This window comes from Onychomys torridus, chromosome 7, assembly GCF_903995425.1.
Source record: "Onychomys torridus chromosome 7, mOncTor1.1, whole genome shotgun sequence".
Taxonomy (NCBI): Eukaryota; Metazoa; Chordata; class Mammalia; order Rodentia; family Cricetidae; genus Onychomys; species Onychomys torridus.
In genome coordinates this window covers 27,301,562-27,329,535 of record NC_050449.1, presented here as the reverse complement: position 1 = coordinate 27,329,535, position 27,974 = coordinate 27,301,562, and the positions used below count along the sequence as shown (strand labels likewise).

At 43.0% G+C, this 27,974-nt stretch overlaps 1 long non-coding RNA gene across 1 annotated transcript; it reads right to left on the bottom strand.

Annotated features, from left to right (window-relative positions):
- Positions 1-278: 278 nt before the first annotated feature.
- LOC118587716 lies at positions 279-27,974 on the bottom strand. Its single transcript, XR_004945465.1, has 3 exons — positions 27,910-27,974; positions 14,823-14,905; positions 279-416 (listed from the first exon to the last, which is right to left on the bottom strand). It is a non-coding gene; the product is annotated as an uncharacterized LOC118587716 (long non-coding RNA).

Genomic DNA, 27,974 nt, shown 5'->3' with positions numbered 1-27,974 from the left:
AGGGAGAAGCAACAGGAACATGCCCAGAAGGCACAAAACTGTTGACCAAACAGACCAAAGCTACCCCTCTTGGGCCTGTTGGTAATTTCACCTTCCTGTTGGACAGTAAAGTAGCGCAAAGTTAGCGAGAAGACACGGGGCTTTCCACGAGAGAACAATAACATCTGTACCCATGGAAGCCATGGAGGCAGTAGTTCAGAGAAGTAGCCCTCAGCAGATTTCCCTTCCCTTCAACTCTCTCCGCATTCCCAGCTTTTGTTTATGTTCCTACCTGAGCCACAGTGTTCAAGGCCAGTCGGAACTTCCTGAGTAGCAGCTTCATCCCAGAGTAGGTAAAGAGGTCTTTGCTGATGATAGCTGGACTGGAATCCACAGGTCATTCGAGGTTCTTCAAAAGTGTTAATGGGCCCCTGCCTCTGTGAGCAGTGAAAATACAAGAGCATGTATTAGGAGAACATCCTCTATAATTCAATCCTCTTATATATTTATATTACTCCACACCATTCAATTACAGATATGCAGAAATAAACTGTCAGTCAAAACCAGACATTCATACCCACATCCTTTGCCTTCCAAAATCACAGGGAATGAGAGGAACTACTTACTGAGTTAGACTATGACATTATTTATTTCCACCCATACCTTCACACATTTGAGAACCAGATTTTACAACCTTCAAAAACCTGTTCACAGTGAACAGCAGGGCAGAATATTGACCATCTCAGCCTTACACAATCTGGGCTTTTTCTACCAGTATTATCTCCCTCTATAAAAACATCATAAGAGAATGTTGTTACAAGACAACCCAGTGTCATAGAACAGTGATAAATACATGGCACAGGAAAAAGCAAAGAATGTATCTCTACCATAAGATCCATTTCATTCATTATTAATTGGTAGGGGTAGGTTTTGATGACATATTTTGCTGGTTAAGAACAGTCTATTTCCTGTAGTATTTGGAGATTTATGCCACCTCCTTAACTAGCTTTATTAAATTCACAAAATACACACTGTGAGAAAACCAAACATGCTATGAAGAAAATCACATTTCATAGTATTTAAAAGCCTATCTATCCCTTGAAGTCAGATGAATTCTAGTATATATAAATTCAAACCCAGGCTACACCACTTACTCATGGGAGTGCAGGTCTGTCCCTTAATCTAAACCTTATAAAGTAGGAGAGTTGAGGGGCTGGAGAGATGGCTCAGTGGTTAAGAGCAGTTGTTCTTCCAAAGGACCTGGATTCAATTCACGGCACCCTCATGGCCCCTCACAACCTCCTGTAATTCCAGTTCCAGGGGATCCAGTGCCCTCTTCTGGCTTCCTTGGGTACTAAGCACACATGTGGCATACAGACATACATGTAAGCCAACACCCATACACATAAAATAAAAAATTAACTCTAAAAATATATAAGAAAATTACATATAAAGCAAAACTAAATATAAAATGTGTTGAAAAAATTATGTACTTATGAAACACATGTAATGAGTACTCTATATAAAACTTTGCCATCAGTACAAGGTTGGTGTTATTTTAACCTAAGAGACAGCTGGGCCTGGTGGCACAAGCCTATAGCATCAGTTATTCAGGAGACTGGAGCAGGAGAAGAGTGAGTTCAAGATCCGTCTGAGCTCCAGGAGGCAGAAGCAGAGACATGGCAGTTTTGAAGGCTGCCTGGTTATATAGAAAGTTCAAGTCACTTAAAGAGATTGTGTCTCAAAATAAAGTCTTTAAATTAAAATGAAGTTTTCTGTAAAAAGGATGGTCTATTTTTATTCTTTTTTTTTCTGTTTTTATTCTTAAAAAGCAACTGTGAACTTCACAAGAATGACAGCAATGGCCATGACACACTGGACAGGGGAAGGAAGGGCATAAGGCCACAACCCACCATAAAGAGCTACAGGCGACTGAGGAAAGCTGGGAGCAGGAGAGGTGGGCTCCCCAGGGAAGAGCACACCAATTAGTTATCCAGTGCTTGGAAACACATATACATACAAGTCACGTTACACATGTTGAACAGGTTATATTTAGGAATATATATGCATAAACATATATATGTGCATGAAATAACAATTAATGAAAAAAGAGGAGGCCATAAATCTGAAGGAAAGCAAGGGGGAATATGTGGGGCATATGGGAGGGTTTGGAGGGAGAAATGTTGTAATTATATTATAATCTCAAAAAAATTAAAATTTCACAAAAAATAAAAAGAAACTGGGGGAGATAAAGAAGGTTCACCAAATAAAGAAAGGCACTTGCTGCCAAGCCTAAAGACTTGAGTTCAATCCCCAGGTCCCAGAGAGTAGGCAGAATCCATTCCAGAATGCTGTCTTCTCACTTCCACATGCATGCCTTAGCATGAGAATGTGGACATCCACCACACCACACACGTACAATAAATAAATGCTTCTTCTCTTCCTTTCTAATGTTCTTCTCCTTCTATTTATCCTGTCTGCCTGCCAACCCCACCTATCCTTTCTCCCGCCTCACTTTTGGCCCTTCAGCTCTTTATTAGACCATTGGGTGTTTTAGGCAGGCACAGTAACCCACCTTCACAGAGTTCAACAAATGCAACAGGAAGGAATGCAACACATCCTTGCATCATTAAATAAAAGTTGTTCCAGAGCATACACAAGTGTAACACACCTTAAAACAATATTCTACAACACACTTGTGATCCGAGAGCTCTAGAAGTAAAAGCAGGAGGTCCTTCTGGAAGCTGACTAGCCAAACTAGGTGAATTGGTGAGCTCCGATTCAGAGAGAGACCCTGCCACCTCAGTAAACAGAGTGGAGAATGATGGAGGAAGCTGCCCAACCCCAATCATCTCTGCCTTCCACACACATGCATGCATCAACATGCAGGAGAACATATACACATGCATGCACCAACATTCGGGATAATATACACTCATGCACACATGCCCCCCCCCACACACAAACACATGCAACCAAAAAAGAAGAAAAGAAACTGTTCCTCAGACACACTCCTTCTGTGACTGCCTGCAATCAAGCCAGAGAACTCTGCTTTTCAGAGTGAGTGTATCTGCTATTGACCACAAGTATCTCTGCTGGCACCCGCTTCTGAGAAGCCTTTCACAGTTCTGTATTCTAAACACCTGCCTGCTTATTAGACATTTCACGAATCTACTTGATAGCCATTTCGTAGAGTATAAGAATGGCCTTATTACTCAACAGAACCACATCAACAGCCTCCATTCATTACGAAACTGTCCCAGTTGAGAAGAAGCAGGGTATTGGTGGGTCTTCGGAATGTGGGTGGTACAGCCCTTTCTCATTGTTTAAAGGGAACCACCTCAAATAAGCTGCTGCACAGAAAGGTTCTTCACCTGCACCTTCCTTTATTGGCTGCAAAAGGAGATGCATCTGTGAGAGGTTTGAGCAACACACCCAGCTCTGCTTCAGAAAAGCATCTGGCGGTTTCTCACTTGCTCATCCCCATGTGGTTGCCCATAGGAACTGACATTCATCACACACCTGCCAGTGCCAGCTGGCACACTACCCATCCTACAAGTATGGCCCCTTTGAATCCCCACCACCCTTATCTCCATTTTACAGAAGAACAAACTGACACTTCTAGAAGGAAAGCAAATTGCCAGAGGCCACTCTGCTTATAAAAGGATGGAGACAGAAATCTAGCCCTGATCTGTTTGACTTTCAGCTGCTTCTTCTACTACATATACAGTGGGAAGCTATGTGGCCCAAAACTGGTTGTTAGAAGCCGGGCATATTGACACTTCTTAGGTTTTTGTTGTTGTTATTTTGTTTTTTGGGGTTTTTTGTTTGTTTGTTTTTGGTTTGTTTTGGTTTTGGTTTTTTTGTTTTGTTTGTTTTGGTTTTGGTTTTGGTTTTGGTTTTTCAAGACAGTGTTTTTCTGTGGAACAGTCCTGGATGTCCTGGAACTTACTCTGTAGCCCAGGCTAGCCTTGAACTCACAGAGATCTGCCTGCCTCTGCCTCCCAAGTGATGGGAATTATGTGTGCACCACCACCACCCAGCTGACACTTATTTGTAATCCCAATGCTTAGGAGGAGGAGGCAGGAGAATGACTAGTTTTAGCCTAGCCTGTGCTACAGAGCAAGACTCTGCCTTGGCAAACTAATTCAATAATATGTATGTATATTCCATAGTAAGTATTTGATAAATTATGCCAAGGTGAAGTCATGGAACTAATATGCATGGTACACTTAGGCTATATTATATGGGATGCTCAAAGTATAACAAGACTAAGAAATGAACCATACCCTGAGGAGCTGTTGTGTAACCGTTTCCTCCTAGACTGAAATAAATATTTCATTCTGCAGAGAAGCTGCTAAAGCAGGAAAGTTAAACTACCCAAATTATCTTCAGGAAGTCCCTGAAACTGACCAGATTCACTAGGCCTCTCCCTGCCAGATTAAGCAATAAAAGCTGAGAGAGTCTTTGTCAGCAGAGCAAGGTTGAGCTGCAAAGAAGACTCTGAGAACAGACTAGCTGCCTGGAAGAAGCAGAAACCAGCCAAGCTCACTGGAAGAGGTTTAGAGCAACTTGGTAGGGACACTTATGCTTGTTTACCTGCCTGCAGGCTGTGCAGTATGCTCCAGGTTCCCAGCATTGTGAGCTTTGGAGATGCAGCTGCAGCTGTCTTTGAGTCATTTCTGATCCTGTAAGTAACCCTTCACCCATACTCCTGTAAGTAATTTCAATAACACTCATTGGTTCGCCAAGTTGGACTTTGGGGGTATCCATACTTTTGTCTGTCATGGGTGTCTATCTAGGGTAAGTAGACATGTGCTTTGTCTCCCCGGCAAAAGTTTGGTCACACAACAGGAGCACTCAGAAAAGCAAACAGGAAGTTCTAGTGAGAGGGTGTGACAGCAGCACTAAGGACCAGTTTGTAGGGGAAAGGGAAAAGCAGCAGAGAAGACTCTCGAGAGAAGGCAGACGAAGATGAGAACTGTAGGTTGACTGACATTGAGCACTGGTCAATGGCCGTGCAATCAGAGGGTAAGGAAGAGGGCAGGGCTACAGTTCAAGACAGACCCAACCACAGAAGGAGGAATGAAAAGAGGTTCAGGCAGGTCAGAGAAAGCTGGAGACTGCTAGTGGGTGGGGACGAACCTTGTAGAAAAACATTGGCTTGGGCACCCTATAGTGGGATACGCTAAGCACGGATGATTAGAACTGAGGTACAGGCTAGAAGTAAGCCATGAATACCAGAACTTGGAGGTTGTGTGTGTGACTCATTAACTCAATACATTCTGGAGAGACTCACTTGATGGTGCTAGTTGGATGGACCAGGCAGGAGAAGAAGGTGAAAAGGTGAACAGTCAGTAAGAATCCTGTCAAGCTACACTGAGCTGAGGCAAGAACATCAATCTGTACTACTGACCCAGACTTCACTTTATTTTAGAATTATTTAAACTAAATGTTTATCTTCATAATGAATTTTACCTCAATTATGATTTTCAATTGTCTTAAGATAGTCTCCAGATTCATTGCTGACTTTGAGTACCCACCTCACATGAAGCCTCATTAATCTTGCCTAATCTAGCTATGAAGAAAGACCTAGTCTCATGTCATCACAGAGGAGAAGGTGGAAACAGCCATACAGTGGTCTAAAAGAAGAATCAGTACAATGTTTTTCAATAAGGCAATGAAAGAAAAAAAAAAAGAAAAAGAAAAGGAAGTCTAAGAAACACAGAGTGCTTGTTCTCGTACAGCGAAAACGCTGAGCTGAATGGCACATGTAAGGAGGGTGGAAGACACGGTCACTTGGGTTCATGTTAAGGCAGAGGATCTTGGTAGAGCAGTTTCCTAAGACCGGAAAGAATGAAGTTAGATGTGATTGCATAAAGAACATGGTTTGAGCACAGATTCCAAGGAAATGGGCAGGTGAAGCAAAAAGGAAACTGATAAAATAAGGTTCTGGTGCCTGTTGTTTTTCTTCTCACTGGAACAACATACCTGATAGAAACAGCTCAAGGGAAGACAATTTTACTTGGCCTTGAAATTTCACAAAGCCTCAGTCCATCATGCCAGGAAGGCAAAGTCAGGCAGCTTAGTCTGTGGCACAGTAGTGTGCCACAGTGACTTGTTCTACAACAGCTGACCAAGGAGAACATAGGTTGCAATAGGGATGTTCCAGGACCACTCTTAGTGACTTCTTGTGCCATCCAGGCCCCACCCCCTGAAGGTGCAAGGGCTTTCAAAATCATAACACAAGCTGGGGACCAAGCCTCTAAAATATGAGCCTATAGAGGATAGTTCAGCTGCACAGGTCTGTAATGTCAGGAAAAATAAGGGTAAAAAAACAAAGATGTAACAGTTGATAGTATAGAAGAAAAAACAGTAAGTGTATGAAGTTGTGGTGGCCAACAGCAGAACTTTAAGCACCAGTGGTAGTCTCTAAGCATCCACTAAGAAAGAGTGGGGACAATGTAGCCAATGAATGATAGTCACTTGAAGTCTCTGCCATGCTCTATCAGAACAACTCAGTAAGCATCACTTCAGAGAGGCATTATGGGAGAGCACCCAGGAGCCTGCAACCTAAACATCCCACCTACCTAGTTCTGAGACCCAGTAGACCAGAGACACAGCTTTGTCGCTGCTCTGCTTTAAGGGTGGACTGGATGCACTAGCCATCTTCTCAGAGGACCACATCCCCTCTTCTCACAGTGAAGAGTTCTCTTGTCTGTGCCCTCTCTCTGCTCCACCGCTCATGCATCAGTGCCAAGGCCAGCACCTTTGCAGTTACTGTTCCTTCTGCACTGCAGGCAGCTGTCTCCAGAGCCAGTATTTCCCCTCCCCTTTTAGTCTGGCTACATCCCAGAGCCATTCTACTTGTTCATAGTCTCCCAAAGCCCCCCAAAATTGGAAGAGAGACTAAGGGGGTATTTTTATACTATCAAATCACAAACATATGGAGTCAGTGTATCTGTGATAGATAGTGTGTGAGCTATTCTTCCAGTCCCTTTCCAGCTTCAACCAAGCAAGCCTTCAGGTTGCAGGTGTTTGCCCATTAACTCCCTCCTCCCTCTCCTTCTCTTGTGTCTGCACAGAAACACTGCCTTTCCTTTGCTTGGCTACCGAAGCCTAAGGTTTAGCCTCAAGCCATAAACACAGAAGGCACAAGAAACACTTCAAGATGTTTTTCAGTGCAGAATTACAGTGGAGTCAGCACTGGGCAGGATGGACATTGTGATTTGTCATCTAGGATGACTGTATTATGTTCTGGGAATGTCACAGACACGCATACACTCTACCAGGAACACAGAGGCCTATAAAGCAGGAAACTTGTGTATAAGTCCTGTTCCACGGCCACAGAGCTGTGTAACCTCTGGCCTGTTACTTGACCTCCTTAAGCTTTTGCTTCCGGAGGAGGATAGCTTGCCGATCTGCAAGTTCCTTGCCAACTCTTACTCTCCATTTTGCTGACCTGAACACATTCCTTCTCCTGACCTTGTAACTGGCAATCTTCATCAGATCAACAGCCCCATGGGACAGACAAAAAAAGCCTATTGGACCAAAAGTTGTCAGAGTCAGAATGTGAGTTCACCACAGACAGTGTCCCTGTCACGTTCACACTGTGTCCTCATGCTTCCCAAAGCCACGCTCAGGGTTTTCCTCCCATATTACCCACTCTCCAGAAGAAAAGGGTGAAGCTTAGGCAGTTCCTGTGGTTAAGCAGTTACTGGGATCTCAGGTGGTAAAGAGGATAAAACACTGTTGTGCCTAAGCAAAGACTTCTAATGGATTCTGGAGTCTCTCAGCCCTGGGAGATGCAGCATGCGGCAGCATCGCTTTCCACTGACCGCCAAGCATGTTGACCAGAACTCTTCTTCGGCCAAGGCTAAGGAGGAGCTCTGATCAGGCCGGGTTTGGCCTCAGAAGGGTGCAGGGACATAGAGCTGATTCTTGGGCACACTTGTCCTGCTCTATTGAGAGGTGGGAAGGGAGGCACAGCCAAAGTCTTCTGAGCTCTCCTGAGTGAGACTGTGAAGGAGGAGGGACAGAGGTGGGTACGGCCACCAGGAGAGGCAGGAACATACAAAATAGCAACATCCCAAGGGGCAATTTTAATTTTAGACCCAAGGCCAGGAAATTCTTTCTAAAACAATGAGAGTGATAGGCTTGGGCCTTGGTGAAAAGGCAGACTTGACCCTCCGCAGGTTTCTGAGAACAGAGAAGAAGCAGAAGGAGAGCTGAGGAAGAGAATGTCTAATGTGTTCTTCATGTGGACCAGCTTTTGGCTTCCCTGCAGACCACTGGAAATCTATGTACCAACCAACAACACAAGGGCCTCCACTCACATCAGACACTCACTGAGACCCAGCCAAGGGGCATGGATAGTGTGGCACATGAAAAGGCCCTGAGAGTCTGAAGACATTACTGTCTTGTTGAGAACCTTTGGGTGAGATGAATGCCATTGGTCAGTTTTGAACTCCCAGGATCTCTAAGTTGTCACTCACTCATCCAGAAGCCTTTAAACTCACAATGACACCCCCATGGGATGACAGTTTCAGGTACCTCATGATGTGAAGTACACAATAATGCTGACTTGGAGCCTTTGGGGGAGAATCCAGTCAGGAGAACCTGCCAGTTCAGCAGTTTTCTCGGCAATCTATATAATGGAGTTCTGACTCCTTCCTAGATCAGGGGAGGCCAATATTTCATAAACAAGGTATGTAAGTACATGAGTAAAAGTCTGTTCTAGGCGGTGGTGGCACACGCCTTTAATCCCAGCACTCAGCAGGCAGAAACAGGTGGATCTCTGTGAGTTCAAGGCCAGCCTGGTTTATAGAGTAAGCTCTAGGATAGCCAAGACTACTTCACAAGAAACCCTATCTCAAAAAAAAAAAAAAAAAAAAAAAAGGAAAAAATTGGAAATCAATCTATCTCAAGACCAAATGATACCATTCTTGGGCATATACCCAAGGGATGCCCAATCATACCACAAGGACACTTGCTCAACTATGTTCATAGCAGCATTATTTTTATTAGCCAGAACCTGGAAACAACCTAGATGCCCCTCAATCAAAGAATGGATAAAGAAAATGCGGTATATATACACAATGGAGTATTACTCAGCTGGAAAAAAAACCCAATGACATCATGAAATCTGCAGGCAAATGGATAGAAGTAGAAAAGATCATCCTGAGTGAGGTAACCCAGACTCAGAAGGACAAACATGGTATGTAGTCACTCATAAGTGAATACTTGATGTAAAGCAAGGGGTAATCGGACTACAACCCACAGCTCCAGAGAAGCTAGAGCCTTCATCCAGTGACTGACAGAAGCAGATGCAGAGATCCACAGCCAAGCACTAGGCTCCCAGAGTCCAGTCGAAGAGAGGGAAGAGGGATTATATGAGCAAGAGGGGTAAAGATCATGCTGGGGAAATCTACAAGCTTGTAGGAACTCATGAACTTTAGACCAACAGCTGTGGAACCTGCATGGGACCAGACTAGGCCCTCTGCATACCGAAGACAGTTGTGTAGCTTGTGGTCTGTTTGAGGGACCCTGGCAGTGTGATCAGAATCTATCCCTGGTGCATGAGCTGGCTTTCTGGAGTCCATTACCTATGGTGGAACACCTTGTTCAGCCTTGATGCAGAGGAGAGAGGTTTGGTCCTGTCTCAACTGAATGTACCAGGCTTTGCTGACTCCCCATGGGAGGCCTTACCCTTTTGGAGGAGGGGATGAGGGTGGGGTTGGTCAAGGGATCTTCCATTGGTATGTAAAATGAATTTAAAAGTATTAAATAAAAATGAAGTACTTACCACATTCCCTTTCCAAGACAAATAAACAACCAGATAGACTGGGGGGAAAATGTCGGTTCTAAGTTTTCGTATGCCAATAAATAACTTTTTGAAAAATAAATAGGGCACACATCTTAAATAATAGCACTCAAGAGGTAGAGGCTGGCTGATCTTCATGAGTTTGAGGCCAGTCTGGTCTACAAAGTGATTTCCAGACCCTGACTCAAAAAAAATTAATAAAATAAATACAATACTAAAGACTTGCTATAATCGAATATGTTTCCCCAAACCTACATTTGAGACTTATTCACCAATGTGATAACATTAAAAGGTGAGGCATCCAGGAGGTGAGAAAGTCATGGTATAAGACCCCTTGCAAGAGGGCTTAAGGAAGTAGGTTCAGTCCCTCCCATTAGTCAGTCATGTGGGAACAGAGCATTCATCCCCTTTAGAAGACACAGCACTGAGGCACCATCTTGAAAGGAGACACTGAGACCTCACAAGACCCAGAACCGATCAATGCCTTGATCTTAAATCTTCTAAACTTCTAGAACTGTAGCAATAACTCTTATCTGTATAAGTTTCCTGGTCTCATAAATTAAGTGATAGCAACAAAGACAGATTTGAAAAGAGATTTGGGTCCATCTATGCTTTGCTGGTATTACAGTTGGACAATTCATTTAACCACAGTGGGCCTTTATTTTCTGATGTTGTAACATCCAATTTGTGTCCTGACTCTGAAATTATTTAGTTTATATTGACTGACCCTAATAGCTCAAAAATGCCCCATTCTCTAAAATGCTAAAAAGGAAGGAAGGAAGGAAGGAAGGAAGGAAGGAAGGAAGGAAGGAGGGAAGGAAGGAAGGAAGGAGGAGGGAGGGAGGATGAGAGAGAAAGAAAGATAGATGATAGATACATAGATAAACACACATATACATATATAAGTACTCTATTATACTTTCAAAATAATTTCATCAGTGATAGAGCTATCATCACCCACAAGAAAAAAGAAAAAGGGAAAGCTTTTTATGGCTTCTACTGTGATTCTGCATTTCTTTTCAGTGATCCCACTTTTCTAAACAAAGCATTAACTACAATGCTGCAAGATCCCCATAGAGCTGGGGTGGTACCTATAATGGCTTCACAGTATCAAGCACAGATACAAACAGAATACGGACAGCACATGATTACTCCGTGAATGCATCCAAAGGCTGGACTCCTTAAGCATGAGTCGTGAGGATAGCAACAGCCAGTGCCCTCTCTGAGAAAAGAATTGGCTGCCCAAAGAGGCCCAATTAATCTAAACTACTCTAGATAAGAGAAGCAAGTCTGATTACACAATGGAGCTGTAAACCACCAACCCATGACAAGAGAATTTTGATCTGGTGGCAAGAGGGCTCTTTCTCATGCAGGGGAGCATGAAGCAAGATTTCCCAACAAGAATGTCGACACCTGTACCCAAGTAGCTCCATCTTGTTCTGACAACACCCCTGTAGAGAAGAGTGAAAATCTTCTTTCTCTATTTCTCCCACCACCAAGAATCTTAACACAACTTAGGAACCCAGAATAGGAAGAAAAGACATGGTGAGTGGTAGAAAAATGGAATTAACTGAGCTCATCTTCATGGAGGCATTTGATAAGAGTGTCCCCATAGAAGCAGCTCTGTGACCTTCATGGGAGATTATATTCACCTTTTGTGTAGGCAAGAATGCTGTGGATCACAGCATTCATAGTTTGCTCGCCTTCACTGCTTAAGGACTAACAGATGAGGTCTTTCTGCCTCCAATGCTCAACTATTTGCCACAGTGATCATCTGCAATGCTCCTATCATTTGAATTATCCTCTAAAGCCCAAGTGAGAGTTTCATCACTGTTAGGATAAGCCGTAGAGTGGAACCACAAAGGTGCTGCTCTCCTGAGCAGGTGGGTGCTATTATTGCAGGAGCAGATTCTGATAAGAAAGGCTGAGTTCCAGTGGCTTCCTGACCTCACTCTCTCCACACCACATCCTAAAATGATTCCATAATCTTTAGAATACAGCAAAAAGGTCTTTACTAGGTACAGCCTGGTGTTCTTTGGCTTACCAGACCCTGAAACAGAGCCTAATAAATGTCTTTTGTTATTGCTTTGTGTGTTTGTTTACAAATCACACAGTCTCAAGAATTGTGTTTTAGCAGCAAAAAGGAATATAATCCAGGTGCATCCTGCAACTACCTGCCCTGGGATTATAAGCTCTATCTAATACCTGCTATAAATAGGGCAAGAGGAAAATGGGTTCCTCTTCTGTTAGCCAGAGTATCTGAAGACAGAAACAAGAATATATATATATATAGTCTGTTAATCAATCAATCATAATGTAAGGGAAAAATAGAATATACAAATAAAGACAGGCTGGGGTGGCAGAGACGTGTAATTTCAGCTACATGATAAGGTGAAGCTGGACGATCACAAGTTCAAGGTCTGCCCAGGCTACACAGAAAATTAAAGAGTAGTATGGGAAGATTAATTCCCAACAGGGAATTCTGTCTCAGATTTTTTAAAAAATTAAAAAGAGGACTGGTTAGAGGTGTGTCACTCAGAAGTAGGACAATTACTAGCATGTTTGATGTTTAGGTTCAATCATCAGCACTATATAAAAGAATGTAAAAGAGAGAAAGGAAGGAAGTAAGGAAGAGAGGGAGGGAGGGAGGGAGGGAGGAAGGAAGGAAGGAAGGAAGGAAGGAAGGAAGGAAGGAAGGAAGGAGGACTTCATATGTCCTTGTGAGAGGATTCAGTTTATCTCAGAACCTCTGCGATGGGGGGCAGGGAAGAAGGATTGCCATTTATGAGCACATATTACTCCTGCATAAGACCCAGTTTCAGCTCCCATCGCCCACATCAAATGACTCACAACCTCCTAATAACTTCACCTCCAGGGGATCCAACATGGGCACGTGCACTCATGTACACACACACACATTCTTTAAAATAACCAAAACTCTGAGCCAGCTTGTGTGAGGACTGTCACTTGGGACTTATATTGGAACTGTAAATCGCTGAACATGGTGGCTGGGATGCTGATCTCTGGCATCACCATTTAAACACTCAATGAGGCAAGCACACAGTCCATTAGCACACTCTAGGACTCATGAAACAGATGTCTGAGCCAGCCAGTGGCTGACAGTGTCTCTCAGGTCCCTGTCAAGCTGACATCTAGAATACATTCAGGCACATTTCAATCTTCTGGACCCTTCAGTGATCACATGTATGAGGTAGCCCTGGTCTCATATTGCTTTACTCTGCATAACACGACAGGTGTCAGGCAAAGGCAAGATGATTTATAAAACTTAGAAACATTCTAAAGTATGGGTGACGTGTGTGGAGGCATGTATGGAGGTCAAACAACAACCTTATGGAGTCAGTTTTTCTTCCACTTTTATGTGGATTCTGGAAACCTATCAAGTCATCAAGCTTGCACATCAAGTTCCTCTACTCACAGAGCCATCTTGCCAGCCTAGAACTCATTTACACGATACATTCACGAGCTTGTTTGCTTTTAGTTTTGTGGGACAATTTCTTTGTATGTTGTCATTTGGAAAATAAAGACAGCATATTTATATTTTTTAAAAGTGTTTTTGAACTATGGTGAAAGCGTGGGGACTTTTCAATGTGGTCACTCTACCCTCAAACAGACAGAGATGTCCGCTAAACACAGAGTCTTATCAAAAGAAATTCTGATTGCGTGTTCCATTTAACCTCATGGGCACCAGCGCATTCTGTGTGGTACAGTACCCTAGGGCATCCATCCTTGGTCCTGGGCATATTGCTATGTGTCCCAAAGCCTGCAGCCCTGAGAAGAGGTGAGCAGGCAGTTATTATCTCTATTTTCTGTACAGATCAAGGTGCTTCCTAGTAGCCTGTCCACATGATCCCCAAATAAGGTCAGTAATTCCTGACAGCCTCCTCCACACATCCTCCTTGTCAGGAAGGTAGTCACAACCTAGGTCATGTTTAGTTAAAACTATAATCAGTTTTGCTCTCTCATGCCTGCCCTTCTCCAGGTAGGCCAGCAGAACAGCATGTAAAGAAGTATGACGCACGAGAGGGCCAATGACCAGCACTAGAGGGACTTCCAGAGCCCACAAGACTAGCCAGAATAGCATAACAGGAAAGAGCACTTCCTCGGTCAGATAAAAGGGTCCCACACACCACCCATGTAAGTACCTGGAAGCTGAACCCCTCCCACACAAAAGCCAGACAGCTTCCAAAAGCGTTGTTTCTTTACCTCCTGGCTGTGACATCACATCCTTCATTACAGTTTCCCGAGGAGCTAACCTAACAAACCAGAAGACTCATGCTCTGCTTTTGACAGATTGGCCCTGAGGCAGAGAATATGAGTTCCTCACCAATGGGCTGTTACCTGAGAGAGGCAGAGCTTTAACAGCTGTGGTTGAGATTCCAGTACAGCAAGGGACCAGAGAATGCCAATGTGACTTCTAGTTTAACATTGAGGCTGCATGGTAATCTTTCAGAACTAGAAAACAATTTTGAAAGCTTGCTTATTGGTCTATTAAGACAAATGTTAAATGGAGCTCCCTGGAATAGGAACATTGTCTCCCAAAGTAAATCTGCCCAGCTTAAGGGTGTTCTGGGCACATAGTAGGATCTGCCTTCAAATGTGAGGTTGTTCTGGACCAGCATACTCCACTGAAGGAGAACGGACTTTAAGAGCTTCATATCTTTACTGTGGAGCTGTTGGAGTATTATAGGAACTTAGCTACATCCCTGGACTCTCCTAACTAAGTGATGGTAGCACTTCCCAAAATTAGACAGCCCAACATGTCTCTAGGCATCATGCAATATCTCCTTAGAAGGAGTTACATTCTCTGAAACTACAAACCTTCAACAAATCCAGGATTTCTACTTTATATTGGTATATAAAACACAGATAGCCTCACAATGGAACTCCTCTGAGAAGTCCAAAGCTGAATCCCTGGCTTCCGCATGTCTCCGAGGGCAGGAAGAAATGCATAGAGGCTGAGTGGGTAAGGGAAGGAGGCAGGGAAGAGACCAGCACTCACCAGCACTGCAGGACATGGTGCAGAGTATGCAGTGGGGTTGCCCATGGTGGAATCCATATAGTAGCTCATTCTGTTCTCTACACCTGTGCAGAAGAAAACATTGGCTGAGCCTCTGGCTGTACATGGGTGTGAGGACATTAACCCCTGAAAGACATCAAAATATTAGACCTGGGCATCTCCCCAGGGGCCAACTTGTTCACTTCTTTGTGATGTAGAAAAGTAAATAATTCAGAAAGTTAGTTAACCTCACCCAGGGATATGGTGGGACAATACCTAGCCACAGCCAGACAGCATGGGTCACAGATCATGTCTGTGGTGTGCAGAGTGACAGGTTCTAGAAAACATCCCTTTGACAGTATCTCTGGACAGGAACCAAGTCTTGTGTGTCTTTTTAAATAAGATCTCCATCCATGGTTCACATGTCCCCAACCCCATCCAGACCTGACATAAAGCAAGAATCTCATATGGAGTAAATAAGTTGTTGACAGAAGAATTTAGAGAGACTGTATTAGAGAAAAGAAAGGAAAATGCTTCTGGGAAGAGCCTCCAGCCCCAGGCACAGAGACCGACAGAAGCCTGGTAAAATAGACTGGACAAATACATCGGATATCAAGCAAAGGGCCGAAATTCTTGATGAACTCTATTATCTGTATTGGAAGTCTGAATGTGAAGAATGCTCCTGGAACGTTCTAACTTAGAGGGATTTTCCAGCAAGCTGCCAGACACCAAGATCGTTGATCTATCAAGCATTTCTGTTGAGTTGAGTGCTCTCCAGAGTGCAAAAGTTCACACACTTTCACAAATTCAATACGACACATAAAAATATGCCTCTCTTGAATGATTGAGAAGATTACATTTCTAGGCCTATCATTCAGAGGCCAAATTCCTATTGTTAGGAAGTGACATTTCATCTGAGCTGCTTTCCAGTTCCTGTCTGCCCTTGCCCTTTCATTCCTGTGTGTGTTCAATCAACCTATTTCAAGAAAACATTAAAAAGTACAGATATGGGTTTTATGTTCAGTTTGCAATTCTAATTCACTATCTTGATAGTGCCTGATAGTCAATGGATGAGATTTTTAAGTTTTTCCCTTTTTGAATTCTATTTTATTTTTCCTTTTTCTCTTAAATTTTGTTTTATTTGGGGGTTGTGCAGGGGGCAGAAAGTGGATGGGAAGGGACAGGAAAATGAATGGAATCAAAGTACATGATGTAAAAAACACATGGAATGAATAAATAAATAAATTTTTGAAAAGATGTCTTTCCTTCTCAATGTACAAGAAAGTCCAAAATATATTAACTCCCCTCCCCAAACAAACAAACAAACACTGTTTTCACCTGTCTATCACCTCTTGTCCATTCAACTATTTTGCTAAAATTAGTAGCAGCTCCATGTCTAAGTCTCTGAGACTTAGATCCAGACAATACGGATCATCATGGGCCTGTCCCAACCAGGTGTGGGATGAATAGTGTCCAGATACTCAATGGCCCCTCCCTCACTGAAGCATATTCTCCTACTAGATTTTGTTTTCGTTTTAATCTGAAAAATTGACTTTAAATGCCTTAACAAATCACCATCAACATGCACTGATATATACAAGGATGAGACCTAAAAGCTGCATTGACTATGCCACACTGAAAATGGCTTACCATGATGAGAGTCCCTGAGGAAAAGCTGGCCAGCCCTCCAAGGTCCTGCAGGATGGTTTATACCTTCATGCTGGAAATGTCCAAGCATCATGGATGCTACTTTACAGGAGCCATTCAGCCTTCTGGTGTCCCTCCAAAAAGCACTACAGATCCTGTGTCCCTACAGGCCTGTTCTCCAGCTCACAACATTACAGAAGGCAGAATCTATTTATTCCTTCAGTAATTACTCTAAGCCTCCTATGTATGAAGCAATGTGCTGGGCCCTTGAGACATACTAGTAAACAAACACAGATTCCTGACCTCCTGGCCCTTTACCTTCTAACAAGCTCAGGAGAAGAAAGCTGGGAAAGAAGTTCTATGGCTTCAGAAGTGGAGAAGTAGACAGATTCACATGCAACTATATCATATTGTGATCAGTAGTTTGCCAAAAATATGGAAAAAGTAAGTAGTGGTTGCTTCTATAGGGCACACAGAAAAGGGAATCATGGAAGATTGCAGAGGAAGGTGTGACCAATGGTCCTGTGAATCATTTAGACTCTCACAGCAGTAAAGGATCTTCACCCTTCTGCATGTCCAGTTTACTTACATATTCCCAAGAGAAAGAACTTTACGCATTGGCAGGAATGTGCCAGAGACCAGCTCAAAGACAAGAGTTTCTGTCTGCCAGCCAGACAACACTCCCGTTCATAGCAACACACTTGGAAAAAGGTCCAGTGGAAACATGTTTTCTCTTCCAGTTGACGGAGAGAGGGAGGAAACCTCTGGCCGAACATCTGGTGCATTCTGGGCTGGACCATACTCTCCACAGCATGAATGACACTTCCCTTGGGGAAAAGCCCTTTGCCCAGGGAGGAAACTAAAAAGAGGGAGTTGCCAGGGATCTCAAGGGCTCTCATTGCAGGAAATAACTCTGGGACAGAAAGAGATTGCTGCTTTATTATTTTTTTGGAGAAAGAAGAAAAGAACCTGCCTCTTTTCCAACTTGTAGATTGTGACACAGAACAGCTGCTAGAGATCTAATCCTTTCTGAAGATGCAAAAGGGGTGTGTGTGTGTGTGTGTGTGTGTGTGTGTGTGTGTGTGTGTGTGTGTCTATGTCTCTGTGTGTCTATGACTCTGTGTGTGTCTGTGTGTGTGCCTGTGTATGTGTGTCTGTGTGTGCCTGTGTGTGTCTGTGTGTATCTGTATGTGTGTCTGTCTGTGCCTGTGTGTGTCTGTGTGTATCTGTGTGTGTGCTTGTGTGTGCCTATGTGTGCCTGTGTGTATCTGTGTGTGTGCTTGTGTGTGCCTGTGTGTGTGTCTTTGTGTGTGTGTGTGTGTGTGTGTATGTCTATGTCTGTGTGTCTGTGGGTGTGTGAGTTCTTCTTCCCCTTGGCTTTTTGGCCAGCAGGAACTCCCTCCCACATGACAACTTCTTGAACATCAGCTGGACTTGGACTTTTTATCTTGGCCTTGCACATGTGTATTACCTAAATAGAAAACAACTGTGTGATTTTAAGCCTTACTCTCCAGCTGAGAAACAGCCCTGAGACCTGTCTCAGTGGAGAGATGATGGGAACATGTGGGAACAGAAGATCATACAGAGCCAAATTAATTTTTCCTCAATGAAACTAGCATGGCTCAATGAGCAGAATGGGTGCTTCCAAAGTGAGAGTACTAAGCCATACTCCCAACCTTCCACACCCCCACCATGTCCTCAGCCCACAGAGCCCTGCTGTATACTCCACATCTTCCACTGTGTAACTCAGTTCCTCTCTTGTCCTTCTTCGGTGGCAGTGTTGCTGGAAATGCCCTCTGTCCTCCAGTTCCTGTGAGCCCCATGTCTCCAGAAGCTTCTAGGCTTGTGTCAGACCCCAAGCCCTCACCTCTCCCTCTGCCACTCTTCACCCCAGCAGGGGGTAGCTACTCCTTTCCAACCGTCTCCAGTGTATATCTTCCTATTGTTTACACTTATCACAGGCTCTACCAACATCTGTTTCTGTTTATCTCTCCCACTCAATCTTGAACTCGTTGAAGGTAGGCATGACAGAAACTCAAATGTTTTTAGTGGATGAGTGGGTGGATGGCCAAACAACTCTCCTAAGCCTGAGAATAGGAGAGATGAATCAACTGTGAACGCATTTGTTTTACAAATCAGAGGCTCTGCCTAGACTGCAGATCTGGATGAAGACCACCCGAAATGAGTGTGCCCATGTCGTCCATCTCTAAACAAAATCTGCTTCGCTATGCTCACATCACTATCTCACGTCACCTTATGTGGGAAACCTCTTCCCACTGCCCTGTGTGAGCAGCCACACCACACTTTGCTGTCTTCCCTCTCAGCTCAACTTCACTAGAATTCAAACTTTCCAAAGCAGAGCTTAATCCATCCCCAGTTCCTGCTGAGTCTCACCACGTGACTGACATGCAAATAACTGCTAAGGATTAGAGAGAACCTATACACAGCCTTTGGTTCATGTTACTTCCTTTTAGATGAAGAGGAAGTCTGAGACCACCCTGTCCACCGCCCCGTTAGACCGGACACGAGGGCTTCACCCTTTCCCTTCGCTTCTCTGCCTTCTTCATCCTGGACCTTAGGGACCAAGTAAGCTATAGGCAGAGGAAAGAAGAAACAGTCAACAGTTTGGCCTACGGGAATGTCTCTTATCCAATTCACTCCTTGAAAACTAGTTTTCCTTTGATTTCTAGAGAGTTTCTGTCTTTGTGGTCATTTCAACTTCCACCTGGTCCAGTGGCCTGCCAGCCCACATCCCTTCTCACCCAGGTCAAGGGGCAATGATGCACACAGCAAAGAGATTAGCAGGCAAGAGGGGTGAGGGAGGGAGAAGCAGCAGAAGACTAGGGACCCTGAAGAGATAAGCCTTCATCAGGCTGAATCCAGTTCACACAATTCTGTCCTCTTGATTCCATCAGTAGATAATGGGACACCAGTCAAGGGCTTTTAATTATATATGATCTGCCCTTAAAGCAAACCTATGCCTTTAAGCAACTATCCCAGTAAACCACACTTGATTTTTTTTTCCTACTTCCCAGGCATAGTGGTATGCACTTAAAATTCTGGCTCTCAAAAGAGTGAGGCAGGAACATAGGGAGTTAATGGCCAGCCTGGGCTACAGAGTGAACTACTATTTCAAACTAAATAATAAATAAATAATCTCTCCAAATGGTTAACATAATAATGTGTATTTATTACAAATGTTTTTTTAAACCCCCCATATTCTGAAATCATTCTTCTATAAAATACTTTAAATTCACAATAGAAAGTCTTGAAATTGGTGACTTTTTTTTTTAATTTTTAAAGATATTTTTCTGAATGCCAGCGAATCATTTGATTTTTGAAAACTGGATTTTAAAAGTTGTCCTTTGTTATCCATTATGTATATTTAGAAATCAACTGTCATTTTTATGTTTGTTTAGAGAGATGGTTCTTTTGGACCGCTCTGTGTTATTTTATAGTTGATACTGTTGTTTTCTTAATCAACAAATAAGTACCTGAATGTGGGAAAAACAATTCAGAAAAGCCTCAAATGGATCTAAAAAATAAAGTCCCATGCAACCCCACCATCCCCAGACAGTCACCTTCATGCTATAGTCTGAATATGCTGTTTTATAATCTGCTTTTCTCATTGATATTTAACATTATGCTGTTGGCATTATGTGTCCACAAGTATTGCTCTGTCTCCTGAAGTTTAAGATTGTAAACACATACAAATATTCTACACTCCATTTTATATAATTAGCCACAACTATATTGCTACTGTTAAAATATTATTTTTTTTAAGACTGTGTCTTTTCAAATAGCCCAGACTAGCCAGGAGCTCCCTATGCAGCCCAGGCTAGCCAATAGTGACAAGGAAAAGAAGTCTGTACATGTTCAAAGTTGATGTAATGTTTTCCTGAATATTCTCCATGTTTGACTATTTGGACGAAAACAGGGGTCTGACTATGCCATAATAAACATGTCCTGAGCTCTGTGGTTACCCTGATTTTCCTCTTGTAAGTGACAATAAAATGCAAAAAAGTATGATACTCTACCATCCTCTCTCCTAGAGTTATGGGCTGCCCGAAAGAGAGACCATGTCTTTTAAGATGGTGCACACCAATCATGTAACCTGCATTAGTTGACTGTGTAAAGGAACATGCCAGAACATACCCAGAAGGGTGCAGATCTCTTAGGATAGAACTATGTCACCACATGTTATGGAAGGTGTCCACTCACAACAGTGACCTTGGGCTTCATAAATACAACACAGAAGGGGTCAACAATAAAAATAGAATCAAAGGACAACTTAAAGTGTTGACTACAGATAATATTGTATTTGTCTCCAATCTAATTAATGTATCACATAATTTTGTCTGTCTCCCACAATCATATCCTAATTCCCACACATGGTCCACAGTATTTCTCTGGTCATTTTAGAAGGTATATTCCTGATCTGTTAGTATAACAAAGCTACCAAGGCCAGTTTTCTAAATGCTTTAAGAGAGCTCATATTAAATATTGAATCATTCCTTACTGTGCTCCTAGGAAACATTGCTGTAAAGCAGCAGTATCTCAACCTATGGATCACAACCCCTGTGAATGATCAAACAACCTTTGCACAGGGGTCACCTAAGACCATCAGAAAACATGGGTATTTACATCATGATTCATAACAGTAGCAAAATGACAGTTATGAAGTGGCAACAAAAATAATTTTATGGTTAGGGGGTCACCACAACTTGAGGAACTGTACTAAAGAGTCACAGTGTTAGGAAGGTTGAGAACCCCTGAGAGACAGAGACTGACTGTGAGTGAATGATTAGAACTGGGGGCCGTCTTTCTGCCTCACTAAGACTGAGTGACCCTCACTCTCCCCAGCAAGGATTGCAGAAACTCACAGTGGTAAGTATCCTTTAAATAGTGGCATTGACCAATAAAGGCAACGTTCTGACTTGTGTGTGCTGCCCTCTCCTTCTGTGTCTTCAACAGCCGCCCACCTAGCAGGTGGCTCTTTCACAAACCTCAGAAGAAGCAACTACTACAGTGTCATCAGCGTGTCCTCTTTCAGCTTTACTGCTAATCATCCCTAGCCCTTCCTTAAAGAAAAGGACTCATACCCATCTCCTATTCTTCTGTCTCTGAAATTTAGAATTAAGCTTAGCATTTTCAAGTCCTATATGAATGTATATAACCAGTCTTCCTTACAATACTAAAATGGGCTCATGCCATTATGACTTTATAAGCATATATTCTTTTGCTCTTCCTAGGGACATAGGTCACTAATGTCTAAGGGCTAAAAGGTGGTAAGGGAGTTACAGAGATGGCTTAGTGGTTAAAAGTTAACATGCCTGTCACAGAGGACCTGTGTTTAGTTCTTAGCACCCATATTGGGTACCTCACAACCTCCTGTAACTCACCCCCAAGGTATCTGACCCCTCCACTGCCCTCCACAGGCTCCTGCCCCACCCATACATGTAAATAATTTAAAAAGAAAGGTTTTTTTTTGTTGTTGTTTTGGTTTTTTGATTTTGTTTTGTTTTGTTTTGTTTTGTTTTGAGACAAAGTTTCTCTGTGTAGCTTTGTGTCTTTCCTGGATCTTGCTCTGTAGATCAAGCTGGCCTTGAACTCACAGAGATCCGCCTGGCTCTGCCTCCTGAGTGCTGGGATTAAAGGTGTGTACCACAACCACCCGGCCAAAGAAAGTATTTTTTAATGGTGGCTTCACTCTTGTACATTATGGAGGTGGGAAGAAGGAGCGCTTCATAGATGATTTAGGCACCTCATCCTGGATAGAAAACCCCCTAGCCATCATGCTGTCAGAATGCATTGTCAACGATAGACACAAAGGTTCTTCTGAGCTCCAACAGCCTCCAAATTCAACTAGGACAGTGACACTGTAGTCTCTGAAAAACATCAGAAACTGGCAGTCTGCTCCTTCTAGTTACTCAGCTAGTATGGAGGAGCATGTCATAAGAAAAGTGGCCCTTGGTAAGAAGAAAAGTGCACTGATGATATTGTCCTTCTGTCCTGTGTATGACCCTGACAAGCAACAAATGAACACACTTGACCTCCAGGTGTACTGCAGCGCTGTGGCCAAGTTAGATGGTGGTGACGACTGATTAAGATTGTTTTAGACTTCAAACATGGAAACCAAAATGAAGAATCTGGAAGAATGATGCTAAGCATTTCTTTCTTCTCAATCACAGATGTCTTAGAGGTCAGGGTCAAACAGATCCTTGGCTAAGTTAGACCCAAAGAAGAATTATAAGACAAAAATGTCAACTCTCACCCAATGTTTGCCGCTAAAGAAATTCTTCCAGAGCCTGGAGTCTTAAATAATTTCATTTCAACCCATAGCATGTGGCATTTACAATCTAGAATTGAAATCGGGTTCTTGCTTGTCAGAAGATCTCAACAGAACAAGAGAGGTCATAAATAGCAAGACTCGGGAATCAAAGGGGGCTGGATAGTTTTAACATTTCGCCTCTAAAATGGAATTAAAAGACACCAGCTGACATGGATCTCTCAAATCTGGCGAGCAACTTCTTGGACTATGCCTAATTGTGATTTTCATGGTGGGGTTTCATTTGTTTTATTGCCCAAATTCTAAGGTTCCAATTTCCCAGTGTAATGCTAAACAGCTTGCTGGCAGTCTGCTGCTAAGAGTGGTTTCTCAGAGCCAGTGAATTTTGGACTCCGGAAAAAAAAATTTAATCAAACCATCTCATTTTTGCTTCAATAAACTAAGGCCACAGAGCTGATGTGTCATGAAGAGCTTCACAGAGGGCTGAGTGGACTTGACTATCCATCCTGAGGGGGTTGTCATGACAGGATTTTTTAGCTTCACAGTCTTAGTTTCTTCAACTACAAAATGAAGACAAGAATACCAACCCTTTGAGGGTTGTTGACGAGGGGTATACAAAATAAAGCTATTTAGCTGCATTCCTTATACCTAGTAAAAAGTGGTCAATAAATTATTGTATTGCTATTTTATCAGCAGCACCTGCCAATTACTGTTCATAGGAAAGATGGGTTTTAGTATAATTATTATATTAGTATTATTTTCACAGCTCGAGGTAGCCGAGGTTACTTATTTAAGAAGTAGATGTACTGATGCATATCTTTAATCCTGGGATGCAGAGGCAGGTAGATCTCTGTGAGTTCCAGGCAAGCCAGGGGTACATAGTGAGGCCTTGTCTGAAAAAAAGAAAGGCGAGAAAGAAGGGGAGATGGACAACTAGAACCTTATGGTAGAAATCTTCATCTCTTTTTATAAAAACTGACATTTAAGCCATCCAAGAAACTAACGCCTTTTATGAATATCCTTAGTCAAGAATTTTTGCAAGACAAAAGAGCCATGGTTTTCAGTGAATGCTAGGCTCCCTGCACCATTGTTATACAACCAAGAAGCTAGCATATTTTTACAGCTCCAAGAAAGCTCTTGGAAAGACTACAGATACTCTCATAAAAAGCAGAAACTATTGTAGCTTCCTGAGTTGAATCTACATCTATATCTATATCTATATCTATATCTATATCTATATCTATATCTATATCTATACCTTTTGTGGAGTAACACTTACATCAACTGGCTATAAATACAGGGAAGTTAATTGGCTGCTCTGAAAAGCATTGCAAGGGTTCCTGTTTGTCTGGGACTTCCATTTTTGTAGCTGTTGTTGCTTTTGATTTGAGGCAGGGGCATCCAAACTATTAATCACACATGAATCCTAATCTCACAGTTCTGGTTACAAAGCAGCTCCAGACCCCTACCCTGACCATGTGAGGATGGATGATGCTACAGGTCTCAAGACCTCACTCAGGAGCAGGGCTGGGCTCACCTGATTACACTTGGAAGCATTTTTACTAAGATGGCTACCTAGGAAGCAGAGCACCTGGAAAAGAGAAGCAAAGACTCCTGCCACAGCTGAGCACAAGTCTGCATGTCTTAGGTGCAAGGCACACCTGGCCAAAGAAAAATGTACAAGAAAGGCTGAGTCTCCTATGCTAAAGGATGGCCAGAACTTCTATCTTCCCCAAGAAAACCTCAAGAAACTGAAGTCCTCAGGATCCTTTAAGACAGGGAATTCCAGGGCAGGGAATGTAGGAAGACCTTCCTACAGGAGATGCAGAATGGTAATATATCCCTCCACATTAGTAGGAATCCTTTAAAGTCCTTCATCCAGAGGCACCAAAAGATGATTTTGAAGAATGACTTGTCCCAATTTTTAAAAGTTTCAAATGCTTTTAGAAACTCTTTGAACAATTTTTTCAAATGTTTGTGCTCCTAGAATTGTTTTTAAAGAAAAGCCAATAAAATAGAAAATTGTATTTCCCCATGAAGGTTAGACTTCTGATTGGCTGAAAGTTCCCTTCTTAACTCCAATCAAGCAGTGCTGACCCAGCTTTCTGTGGAGGTGCTGGAACCACACCTACACCATGGGTACATGAAATTCACCTTCTTCTGCTCTATGGAGAAAAAAAAAATAATCTTAAGCATCCTTCTCTCTCCCCCACTCTGCTCGAGATACAATTTTGTTTTGTGTCTCTTTAACTCAGAAAATATTCATGGAATGTATCACACCATTGGAAATTGTATTGTCTGTTATTTTCAACCCTTTTTTTCCAGCAAAATATTGCTTTCTAAAAGGAATTATATAAAATTGAAAATATGTATGCATACCTTCTGCAGTCCTCTCTAAACAAGGCAGGGCATAAAGCAGAAGCTGGGCTTAGTGGGATGCTTTACTCACTCAGGCCTTCCAGACATGCAGTTCTCTCCAGAGTCAGTGTCTTCTCGGCCAGGAGTAATTAATTTATGGATGCATTTTTGAAAAGTATGCCTGATCCACATTACCCTCCCAGATAGCCAGCAAAACCCAGGCCGCTTCTGTGTGTCTTAGAGTTTCCGATTTTTGTGATAGGAGCCCAAGCCCTGTGTTCTCATTCCCTTGGTTCTGATCTGGTCCCACCAAGAGCTCACCCTGGTGATTTAAATGAAGGGGGTCCATGCAGAGCACCTTTTGGAACATGCTGAGCACTTGCTCAGCAAATTGATTGCACCTCTCTCTTAGGTGAAAAAAATCTCCTCAAATGAGGGAGTTGGCTAAGTTCAAAAAAGTCCTGTAAAGCTACATCCTCAGCAGAGTTAAGGAAGCCTAGGAGGAGCTCAGATATACGTTTCCCTAGGATTAAAGAAACAAGTGTCGCCTTAAATGCCATTAAATTGGTTCCTCATATTTCAGTGTCACTCATACACTAAATGCTTTAAATTTCCATGAAGAAGAAAGAGGGAGGAAAGAGGAAGGGACACAAGGGAGCAGAAGGAGGGAGGGAGGGAGGGAGGGAGGGAGGGAGGGAGGGAGGGAGGGAGGAAGGGAGCCCTAACTTTTGGCATATACCTGTCTCTTCTGCCTCTTAATATGAACCACTGAGGAATTTGAGTAGGCAATTAAAAAAGGATCGCCGTCAGGGGCTGTGTGTCTGTTCACTACTAAATAAAGTCACAAGGCCCACACCAAAAAGAAGGCATGAAAGTACAAGGATGGTGGTGTTGAGATATATTCCCAAAGGAAAGGAAGAAGGAGATAAGGATGACTGCAGTTCTGTATAGAAATGTATGAAACTGTCAAATATATATACATATGTATGTTGTATAATGACCAGGTTCAGGAGAACCAGAGAAAATCGCCCACACACTGAGGCTGTCTACAATCACAGGCAGAAATCTGTGCTGAGTACCTGTCCCCACCGCCTTAGCCCAGCTTGGCCCTGTTGGCTCTTTTATTTATTTTTTTTCAAAGATCTATACTACTTACTTAGAGTCTCCCTTCTTTGTAGACTACGTGGGACATCAACAAACAATCACTTGTATTTTTAAGAAAATAAAGCACCCCACTTTCATTCAGTAACCTCTCCTCAGTTACAAATACTGACTCCCATTGAGTCCAAGGGCTTATCCACTTTCCTCCTTTCAAAATTCAGCTCTAACCCTTCTGCTCTCTGAACTCCACCATCCTTAGGAATTTAAATAGGCAATTAGAAGCGTGGGCTCAGTAGAGAACCCAAGGTCACCAGACTCCAGGTGCTGGAGCATTCCCCCAACTCCCCAGACTGCTCTAGCCCTTCCCAGCACCTCTGGCAACTAGCACCTGGGTGTAAGGTGCCTTGTGAGGGGAACAGCCCCGTGGTAATCAGACGTGCATCCCGAGTCCCCAGCAGTGGATCCAGGGCGGAAGAGGCTGTTACTCCACTACTGATCGGTAAGTATGGAGGTTGTCGATTTACAATTAAAAGTAACGTGATCCTTCAAATATTAATATTAATAACTGCAATCCCTAACACATGAAAAGACCTTTTCATCTTCAAAGCACTTCTCACGAATTAACCCCCTTACAGCTCTCCCTGACCTGGGTTCTGAACAGCAGGTAAACTGGAGGAATAGAGTGATGGGAGCCTGACTACCAAAGGGGCTTCTCACTAGATAAAAAAAGGTGCTGACGTAATCCAGACCCCAGCTGATGAAAGAGTTAAAGTGTCTGTAATTTTACAAATCAAACGGAGCGGCCAGAGGTACGTTTCAGGATCTGAATTTCCTGTTGTTTCCCACCCAGTTAGTTCCATGCAGCGACACAAAGTAGGAAGGAAAACAGCGTGGGATTAAACAAAAAGGAGCCTTACAATGGAATGTCACAATCTCCCGCCACCCAGCATCTTTGTACAGTTCGCGCACAGAAAAGTCTGCTTTGAAAGGTGATAGCAGATATTCTTAGAGTAACAAAAAGGCGCGTGCAAAGTGGAATTACCGTCCCAACTCGAGTCTCTCTGGGGAGCAGGGGCCCAACCCCTCAGTGCAGGAGAGAAAGCCCCTCTAACCTAGAGACACCCCCACAACCATCAACCTACAGGGTCTTGCCAAGAATTGTTGGGCTCTTGCAGAACGTAAGTCACAAGGTGGAAGAAACGACCCAATAGGCTGGCTTGCCTTCAGAAGATCTTGACGGTAGCGATTTACTCTCTATGAAAGCCCTTCATTAAGTCGCTGGTAAGAGGGCGGGGGAGGGAGACAAAACAGTAGACTTTCACTAAGGGAGAAGAAAGAAAAGAAAATTTTCTAAGTGCAACTGCAGTTTTATTTCTCCAGAAGGGTCTGCAAAGGATATTCACAAAAAAATTGCGAAGTGTCATTTGCAAGGATCTACAATGTGAGTGGTTTTGCCTTTGGGGACGGGGGATAACAAGAGTCTTGATTTTCAACTTGTCTAATGAGGTCGGGAAGCAATTTTGAAAAAAATACTGTTAAACAATGGAATAGGTGCATAGTGAGAGATGTAAAAAGAGGAAGAGAAACCTGCTGTATATTAAAAGTTTCCCTTTTTGCCCTTTAATTCATAAAATATGGGGAAGGAGAGGAAAAAATGGAATGAAAGTTTTCAACAGAAACTCAGCGCTCACTTACTACTTTGCCGGAGAGATGATGGGTGAGGAATGAAGTGAGCTTCACCGAAGGGCTGCCGCTCTTTC